At 42.7% G+C, this 10,591-nt stretch overlaps 1 long non-coding RNA gene across 2 annotated transcripts; it reads left to right on the forward strand.

The window, feature by feature from the left end:
* Positions 1–4,821: 4,821 nt before the first annotated feature.
* LOC311030882 lies at positions 4,822–10,099 on the forward strand. Of its 2 annotated transcripts, XR_014599022.1 has the most exons (4): positions 4,828–4,954; positions 9,392–9,475; positions 9,671–9,689; positions 9,945–10,099. It is a non-coding gene; the product is annotated as an uncharacterized lncRNA (long non-coding RNA). The 2 variants fall into 2 exon arrangements; XR_014599021.1 differs by lacking the exon at positions 9,671–9,689 and having other exon boundaries at positions 4,822–4,954.
* Positions 10,100–10,591: the final 492 nt, after the last annotated feature.

Consider the following 10,591-nt stretch of genomic DNA (forward strand, 5'->3'; position numbering starts at 1 on the left):
GCACGGGGCCGTGGCTCGGGCTCATCATGCTGGGGTCTCTACCACCTTTGCCGGGTGGTAGATTCTGCCTCCTGAAGTTCGGTAAAGTTGCGCTCTCCACGCTCCACGACTGAGCGCGCACGAGCGTGGCACTCATTATAGCGCATTTCCTCTGCGCTCTGGTGGTTTAAAAACGAGGATAAAGTGTAACAATTATACGATGGCTTAATGGCTGTATGTATGTGTGTTGATGATATATGCACATAAATAAGGAGAATATTTAGTTATTCCCGCTGTGTTCTACAGTGATCTAATGGAAGGTATTGTATTACGCATTTGGGCCGTCTCCTCCTCCTGCGGTGACAGCGCTGATTCAATATTTCAAAATGATTTTGATTTAAGATACAAGTCAGATTTTAAAAGAAGGTGTTAATATGAAAAAAACTATCACTCATTAAAAGCGTCAAAAACATTGCTGGAGTTCATCATGATAACGCAGATCTAACGTAGGCCTATGATATATAGTGTAATTAAATGTGTGCGAGTCATCAAAAATATATAGTTATTCTCACGTTTACTGCTGATTCCCTTCCAGTCTCCAGAATGTGCGTACCGGTACGCATGCCTCAGAGTTTGCTTACGGGTACGCACACTTTCCCGTCAAGTTTGGTTTTTATAGATCACAACATTTGCGTGGAAAGTGGTGTACGCACGTTTCCAGCCCCGTTTTGTGCGTACGCAAGCTTTATAAATGAGGGCCCAGGACCCCATCAGCTTCTTCAGCAATCAGGTCAAATATTTTCAACATAAATGTTTTATCATTACCTGGGGGTCTATACACGTTCAATAATGTTACCTGCTTATGATCAATGTAACCTTTCACTAGGATGTATCTCCCTTCAGTATCCTTTATCTGTTTTGAGACTTGGAATACAACTTTGGAATACAACTTTGTTAGAGATTAATATTATAACTTTTTTCCCATGCTTATAGGATGAGTAGTAAGCATTTTTAAAGCCCAAGTGTTTAAACTTCTCATGTTCTTTATCACTAAGATGAGTCTCCTGCCAGAAGGTAATATGTTGTTTTTCTCTTTTCATCTTAGTGATCAACTTGCTTCTTTTGATAGGATTTTGCAGACCATTAACATTTAAAGTAATTATCTTATATTCCTGATTTAGCATTCTAACTCTTAATTTTAATGCACATATTTCCCACCTCTATTACTGTAAGCATATAAATAAAAAACATCTGTGCTGAACATGACAACAAAACAAAACTCTAACAGTGAAATAAGGTAACACCTTCTGAACAGGGAGGGGAAAGTCTCCAAAGGAAGGGCCCCTCCAGATGTGTCCTAACATCGTCCTATAAGCGAATTTAGTTTGCACAGTTAGTGGTTTGGTGTAGTTGCAGTCACCCGGTGAAACACTCTAATCAGTATTTTCATAATATTCTTAGCTAAGAACTATAACTTTCAGCCCTGTTATAAGCATACTGGCGAACTTCCCGTCGTTCTACGCCGAAGGACAGAGAAGTTACCAAAATTGCTAAAAATTAACATTGTCATTGTAAATGGTAAATGGCCTCATTTATATAGCGCTTTTCTCCAAAGCGCTTTACAGTAATGACTGACATTCACCCATTCACTCACACACCGACGGCTGAGTCAACCACGCAGGGCGACAGCCAGCTCGTCAGGAGCAATTAGGGTGAGGTGTCTTGCTCAGGGACACCAGGCACTCAGCTAGGAGGAGCCGGGGATCGAACCGGCAATCTTGCGGTTGCCAGCCAACCCGCTCTACCTCCTGAGCTAAGCCCCCCCCTATTGTAATGGACTTAACTACTGCACTCACGCAGTCAGACGAAAATATGCAGTCAGACGAAAATATGTTTGCTCATTAATCTGCCCGCATCACCAAGGACAAAATGCTTACTAAGTTACCAAACTTGTTTGGGCTAGCTTGATAGGTTTGCATTGTATGTGTTGGATCAAAGTTCCTTTCAACTCTACCAAAAATGATTTGTACAGAGAAATGTTTACAGTTCATGTTTCATTTGTTTTGACCTATCATTCTATGTGCCAACTTTGACCATAACGGCGAGATGGTGTTCAAACGTTCTAGTGATAGGATTGCATTTCGTTTTGTTTAACAGTTTAAATCACAAAGATTTCGGACTGTAACTCGAACGGGTCCCTCCTGGACACACCCCCTCGGTCAGCATAAAAGCTGCATGTTACAGACACCCGTTGCGTTCTTCCCTCCCGGGCTCTGGCCTCCCGGCTCTAGCCTCCCCGCTCGTGCCACCAGGCGCTGGCCGTCCGGCCTTCGCCTTTGCTCTTACCCTCTTCATGTTTCGTACTTTTCTTAGTTCCCAATTTTTACTCCTTTTATTAGAATAGTTCGTTCGACGTTAGATTCTTCATTTTTGCATTTTTAGCTTTTCTTTTTCCGCAAGCCTTTTTGATCAATGCTAACTCAACCAGCGGCCGCAAAGATTTGGCATATTGACTAACGCTTATACCTAAGCCACCCAAGGCCGACAGATGTTTAACTAAGACGGATAACGGCAAAGACGGACGCCCGCTACGGAGCTACCGCAGATCGGCGCTAACGGTTCCCTCGGGCCACGGCAAGGAAGATCCCTTCGGGTCTATGTCACCGACGGAAGAGCGACCGCTTGGAGTTTCAGTAAGCCGAGAAGAAGCGTCCCAAAGTAAGACCGAATCCGTATTCAACAGTAATGACCAAGTTGCAGGGTGAAACTAAGTATAGCGTCTGTTAATATCTAATATCTGTGAGGTCATTTATCCCATTATTCACCTTTTCCTCTTACTAAGGAGTCCAAATTCTTAGGAAGAACACACTCGCCTTTATCGCCAAACGTGCTAGATGAGCTGTTAATCACATTTCCAGTTATATTTCTGGCGTTGTATTGGTGTTTTGTTTATTACATCTGTTATTTTTTTATTCACTTTTGTTTAATCCCTAGTTAATCAATAAATTCCCCTAAAGCATAAAGTCGTTGTCAGTGGATATTTCTTCTGTGCAGAATACAAAGATCCCTATTTCAAGAACTTATGATCTAAGGAAATGAGACTGATTTATTAAATGATATTGATTAATTGTTAATTAATTAATTAATTAATAAGTGGTCATTAGAGTCATTAACATGAATTCTATAAAGTTCTGTCTGAATATCGTAGTTTCAATTCAATTCAATTTTATTTATAGTGTCAAATCACAACAGAAGTCATCTCAGGACACTTAACACATTGAGCAGGACTAGAATACGCTCAAAATTTCAAGAGTCAACACAATTTCAAATTCCCAACATCACCCAGGGGCAAGCGTTACAGCGACAGTGGCGAGAAAAAACTGCCTTAATAGGCTTTTAGGCAGAAATCTCGTGCAGCCCAGGCCCTTGGGTTCCAACTGCATTTGGTGTTGGTAGTATGGTAGTAGTAGCATTAACAGTAGTGGTGGTATTAACAGAAGCAATAGTATCAACAGTAGTAGTCCATGACAGCAGGCACAGCCACCCCGATAGGGATCCATCCCAACCACGTCGCCGTAGACCAGAAAGCAGGAGTAGTTGAGCAGTCACACAGCGGGCAGGTGGAGCTACAATGTGGTGTTTCCAGCATCAGGCCAGTTAGCAGTCTGCATCGGTCAGGACCTCAGTGGACTCTGCTGGACCAGAAAGCATAGCCAGACTCCCGGGAGTGATCCCGGGAGTAGTCAAGTTAGTGACAGTAGAGTTTCCTTACATACACAGTTTACGTAGGTACCATTAGGTATTAACCTACAACACTAATGTTGCATACAGTGAAGACAAAAGAAACAACAAATTATAATAATGAATCACAACCAAAACAATGTATATATAATAACAATACTAATACCACAGACTGTATATTAGTTAAGTGGATGTCTTCATGGTGACGCCACCCATTGTATTGTGGAATACGCTGCTGAATCTTCGGGTTCAGCATTTTGGCTGTTGCCATCTTTGGTTTTTCCAACCAGTGAAAGAAGTGACCATATTTGGACTGTGGAGGAGCGACAGGTGGATCTGGATCCATGTGGATTCTGGTGTGAAGTTGCTAACAAAGTAAGCTTCATAATTCAAGGTCAACTTAACAGCTAAGTCTTAAATTCATGTTAGTAGCTAACTGCATTGGTAGCGTGGTAGAAACCTGTCAATCAGCAGGTAGGCTATGGGGTGCCGAATGTAAAAATTCAGTCACACTTTCCTAGCTGATATATTTTGAATATTTAGCTCACTTTCCTCACATTTAACTCACTTTAATCACATTTAGCTCATTTTCCTCACATTTGAGGTACGAATTAAATGGTGAATCTAAATGTTAAATCTAAATCTAAATGCTAAATCTAAATGTTAAATCTAAATCTAAATGCTAAATCTAAATGTTAAATCTAAATCTAAATGCTGAATCTAAATGTTAAATCTAAATCTAAATGCTTAATCTAAATGCTTAATCTAAATCTAAATGCTAAATCTAAATCTAAATGTTAAATCTAAATCTAAATCTAAATGCTTAATCTAAATGCTAAATCTATATCTAAATGTTAAACCTAAATCTAAATGTTAAATCTAAATCTAAATGTTAAATCTAAATCTAAATGTTAAATCTATATCTAAATGTTAAATCTAAATCTAAATGTTATATCTATATCTAAATGTTAAATCTAAATCTAAATGTTAAATCTAAATCTAAATGCTAAATCTAAATCTAAATGTTTAGAAAATATGCAAATAGCCCACGCCTGTCAGCTCAACAGACCCGCCCACACCTCTGACCGACGTGTTGTGGATGCGGAGGCAAAGAGAGGAAGGACCGAACATGGCCAGCTCCCTCCAATTAGGAGATATTGAGCGGGCGGTTATAGCAGGTGTGCGTGCTACACTCCAAGGTGCACTTCCGCCGGTACCGTCCACACCATTAAAGGTAAGTTACGTAGTTAAAAGCTGAACTTTTTACTGTATTCTGGGGGAAGCTATTGTTAGCTAACCGACCTAGCAAGCTAACGTTTGCCAGCATGACTCGGGTGCCAGCAAAGGTTTTGTGATTCACTGAAAGGACTATCAGCGACTGTTATTCGGAGTTACCTATAACTTAGCTAGTGATTACAGGCATTGGCGCCGCCAGCCGGAATCCTGTACACACTGTGCGTACTTTTTTTGAAGGTGAAAATAAAAATTGAAGCAATTTATTTTCATTTTTTCAGCGGGCTAGATATTTAAATTATGCAAATCAGCGGGTGACACCAAACAACGTCTGCCCAAGCAAGTCAGAGCTTTTCTTTCTGTCACACAGTGACCTGGGCCCTCATTTATAAAACTGTGCGTAGGATCCTTACTAAAAGTGTACATACGGCAAAAAGCCAAAGTTTGCGTGCGCCAAAAAAAAATCTGATTTATAAAACTGTGCGCACGCAAGCTGTACGCAATGTTCCCTTTATAAATCACAGGATCACCTACAAGTGTGCGTACCTGAATCCCGCCCTGTACACACCCACATTTTGTGAGCGAAGAAACGTAACTTTTCAGAAACGGAGAAAGAGACACTTGTTTGGGAGGTGGAGGCCCGGAAAATATATTAATTTAGTGGCCACAGCAGCGGGATCACGAATAAAAAGATGCAGTGCGAGTGGCAACACATTACTGCTGCTGTCCACGGCGTCAGTGCGACGGAGCGGACGGTGATCTGAAGGTAAATGACATCTTTCCGCTCCTAACATGGATTTAATGTATTGCTAGAGTATTTGAGGAAGTTTGATTTTGATGTGACTTTGACGGGGATTGTGTCTGAAAAGGAGGGAGACACAGACGCGACTGAGACCAGAGGGATAAGGGTGAACAGATTTTAAACTTTTATTGTATATAAAACAAAACGTTAAATAGTTTTTGTCCTTCCAGAGTCTGTATTACATGCATTTGGGCCGTCTCCTCCTCCTCTGTCCGCTCTCTGTTCAACAAAGGGTTGAAGGGCGATATATTTCCATTGCTTTCAACCCTTTGTTGAACAGAGAGCGCCATCTATTGGGCTCAGAAAATAAAGAAAATGCTTCACGAAGCTTCATTTGGACATCACTACCAGGAGTCTTGCCGCCATGAAGGACATTTGATTAAAAAATGCTTAAAACTCTTCTCCAAGGCATAACCAATATGAGTTGAAAGCTGTTTTTAAACCATTTTGATTAGAGGCGTGTGTTGGACTCTTTTAAACTGTGACTCTGCAAACAGATGTCTGCAGATGACTAATGTTATATCTCGGACTTATTAGCTGGAAAACGCAGTGGAATTTCAACACATTTGATTAACATACCACAGAAAATGAATATTTTACACGTTTTTCTAAGAGTATGGCTAGGCATTTTCCAAAAAGGCCTGTTACTCATGTAGGTGGCAGTTGATATGTAGCCCACATACACTCAACAAAAATATAAACGCAACACTTTTGTTTTTGCTCCCATTTTTCATGAGATGGACTTAAAGATCTAAAATTCATTCCAGATACACAATATTACCATTTCTCTCAAACATTGTTCACAAATCAGTCTAAGGGCCCTAGTTTCGTAGACCAGCGCAGGGCGGCGCAGGGTGGCGCAGTGCAAGTTTCGACCCGCGTAGCCTTGCGCACCGTCAGTTTGGCAGTTTGGTAGATCGCCTGCGCCAAGATGGGTGTGGCGGCGCAGCAGGGGGAGGCGTCACAGATTCAGCTTGGCGTAGCGGAAGTTTCGTGGCAAAAAGCCTCGCCGAGACTGCGCTGAAAGCTCGCCAGCTCCGACCTGGTCTACTTTCGGCGCAAGGCGTAAATAAAGTCCATTGATTCAATGCGAATCACAGCTGGCGGATCGGAAGTTTGGCGGACCGGCGCGCAGTGCGCACACGTCACCGAGACCTCACAGGCAGGTTTCCACAGTTCCAGGCACATTTAAATGCAATAAATAATCACAACAAACACTATTTAATGCAACTCATTGAATCAACACGTGAATTTATATCTATATAGATTGTCCCGTCACATCTGACGTCAGATCAAAGGCGGATGGCACGCGTAACGGAAACTCAGCCTCTCGGACCAAAACATCACCCTCTCTCTCCCCTGTTTTTTATAATATCGGCATTGTTATTATTACGATACGCGCGCACAGCGCGTGATGAGCGTGGTAGGAGCGGCGGCGCTGCATCTGTCATCGGGTTGTCAAGTGACGGAACTTGCACTGAACCTCCCCTAACGCATTAAAGGAGAGGAGAGGAGCTCATTTGATTGGTGAAGATCTGAATCGGCTATATTAATCCCAGTCCACGCCTCGTCTCCTCCTCGTCTCCCACTCACGCCTTCTTCTCCTCCCTCTTTCCCACTTGCGCCGGTGGGCGAGACGGGAGGTGTGCCTGCGCGAGCCTGCGCGGTGCACGAAACTTGCAAAGTCCAGGCGAACACACCCCGTCGGCGCGGCGCAGGTGCGCTGAAAGCTGACTGCGCCTGGTCTACGAAACTAGGGCCCTAAATGTGTGATAGTGAGCACTTCTGCTTTGCTGAGATAATCCATCCCACCTCACAGGTGTGCCACATCAAGATGCTGATCTGACATCATGATTAGTGCACAGGTGTGCCTTAGACTGTCCACAATAAAAGGCCACCCTGAAATGTGAATTTTTTTTTTTGCTTTATTGGGGGTCTGGGGACTCAGAACCAGTCCGTATCTGGTGTGACCACCATTTGCCTCATGCAGTGCAACACATCTTCTTCGCATAGAGTTTATCAGATTGTCAATTGTGGCCTGTGGAATGTTGGTCCACTCCTGTTCAATGGCTGTGCGAAGTTGCTGGATATTAGTGGGAACTGGTACACGCTGTCGTATACACCGGTCAAGCACATCCCAAACATGCTCAATGGGTGACATGTCCGGTGAGTATGCTGGCCATGCAAGAACTGGGACATTTTCAGCTTCCAAGAATTGTGTACAGATCCTTGCAACATGGGGCCGTGCATTATCTTGCTGAAACATGAGGTGATGTTCATGGATGTATGGAACAACAATGGGCCTCAGGATCTCATCACGGTATCTCTGTGCATTCAAAATGCCATCAATAAAATGCACCTGTGTGTTCTTCGTCCATAACAGATGCCTGCCCATACCATAACCCCACCACCACCATGGGCCACTCGATCCACAACATTGACATCAGCAAAGCGCTCACCCACACGACGCCACACACGCTGTCTGCCATCTGCCCTGAACAATGTAAACCGAGATTCATCCGTGAAGAGAACACCTCTCCAACGTGCCAGACGCCATCGAATGTGAGCATTTGCCCACTCAAGTCTGTTACGGCGACGAGCTGGAGTCAGGTCAAGACCCCGATGAGGACGACGAGCATGCAGTTGAGCTTCCCTGAGACGGTTTCTGACAGTTTGTGCAGAAATTGTTTGGTTATGCAAACCAATTGTTTCAGCAGCTGTCTGAGTGGCTGGTCTCAGACGATCTTGGAGGTGAACCTGCTGGATGTGGAGGTCCTGGGCTGGTGTGGTTACACGTGGTCTGCGGTTGTGAGGATGGATGTACTGCCATATTCTCTGAAACGCCTTTGGAGACGGCTTATGGTGGAGAAATGAACATTCAATGCACGAGCAACAGATCTGGTTGACATTCCTGCTGTCAGCATGCCAATTGCACGCTCCCTCAATGCTTGTGGCATCTGTGGCATTTTGCTGTGAGACAAAACTGCACATTTCAGAGTGGCCTTTTATTGTGGGCAGTATAAGGTACACCTGTGCACTAATCATGATGTCAGATCAGCATCTTGATTTGGCACACCTGTGAGGTGGGATGGATTATCTCAGCAAAGCAGAAGTGCTCACTATCACACATTTAGACAGATTTGTGAACAATGTTTGAGAGAAATGGTAATATTGTGTATCTGGAATGAATTTTAGATCTTTTAGTCCATCTCATGAAAAATGGGAGCAAAAACAAAAGTGTTGCGTTTATATTTTTGTTGAGTGTATATCTAGGTCATCTATAGTCATATTTTGTACACATCAATGATCACATTTATGTCAGATGTATACATTTTAGACCATTTAATTACTTTGAGCCCTGTGGAACACTCTTATTTATGTGATTTCTCCCTGGGTCTTGAATCTACCATGTAATCTTATCTGCACATTTATTGGCTGTACAATGCATCAGTCATCCTAAGAATCGGCTGCAGTCGGCACATTCGTTACGTTTCCTTTGCATCAATCGCAATCAAAGAATCTAAGCTTTCCAAGGATGTGTCCTGTTAGTATGTTTGTGGTGTACACCAGACTCTATGGTCATTAAACACTTTAACATGGATTTTTAACAGGTTAAAATGTTGGCTCTTGTTTCAGGTCTCCACACCCCAGGTTAACACACAGGCACCTCCAGCTGTGTCCTCAGCCACCTTTGCTACCACTATTGCATCACTGAGATCAGTAAGTGAATTTGTGATATAGCATTATAACGTTTTGTTACCTTAAGTTAACTAAGAAATATTAGTTCACAAAAGAAAACTCATCCAGTTCATCAGCTAATTCAGAAGGCATATTTAAGAGCTAGATTTATTGTTCTGCTATAGTCCATCTTGATACACCTCCTTCCATACATCATGTTGTGGGTTGGCAATTCAGGATGTCCTGGCAAATTTAAGTAAGTCTGGATTTTCCTAATTTAAGAAACAATTGTAGAACATTGGTCATAGCTCCTGTAAATTGTAATGTGAAATGCATTAACTTGGCTTGCATATAATGATCACATCCTGTGTATGGCAAAATGATGTGAGTGGATCCACAACACTAAATGTCACACTAGAGGCCGGTGTGCAGTTGTCTACCACTTCACTGTTTCACAGGGTCACTATCTGCTCCATTAAGAAAAATATATTTGTCTGCTTGTTTTCTATAGGCTCCTCTGCCATCCATCCCACCCATCCATCAACGTAACAGGGCTCGATCAGGATATCTAAACTGAAGGCATGTCAAAACATACACCAAGGAGGTTGTATGTTTGCCTTTGTCACCAGAGGCATTGGTGTTCGCCATACCAAGGGGAGAAACTCGGACCAGGTTAGCTCAGGCTGGCCTTGTTGGAAAAATATAATTTTCCACAGAGTGGACTGAAGACCAAGTAAGAGCTGAAATAACAGCTACCTTCAGAGGAGTATTTGGGTTGTCAGAGCACCAGCAATTCCCATTTCAGTTTTTGAGCACCATCAAGGGGTGTAAAAAACTGATGAATCCAAGGGTCACCTCCAATTTCCTCTGGGGTGGGAAAGAAGTTGCCTCGGTCTGTTCCAGCACTTGTCTGTACATCATGGCAAGAATGGACGTTCCATCACAGGTGAGCATAGTATTGCATAATTCAGTGTGGTATTCCAACAAGAGAGAAGAGAGTTTCTGTCCAAATGGATTGCTGCCTGTATATTATACTAATCATATATTTAGATGAAGATGATGATGATCGGGAGTGACATACTGTGTAGTGGCTCAGGAGTAGGGATGGTGATCGTTAATATTTATTGATATCGATACCTTTATCGATACTTTTTATCG

This window comes from Eutrigla gurnardus (assembly GCF_963514095.1).
Source record: "Eutrigla gurnardus genome assembly, chromosome: 20".
In the NCBI taxonomy this organism is placed as follows: domain Eukaryota; kingdom Metazoa; phylum Chordata; class Actinopteri; order Perciformes; family Triglidae; genus Eutrigla; species Eutrigla gurnardus.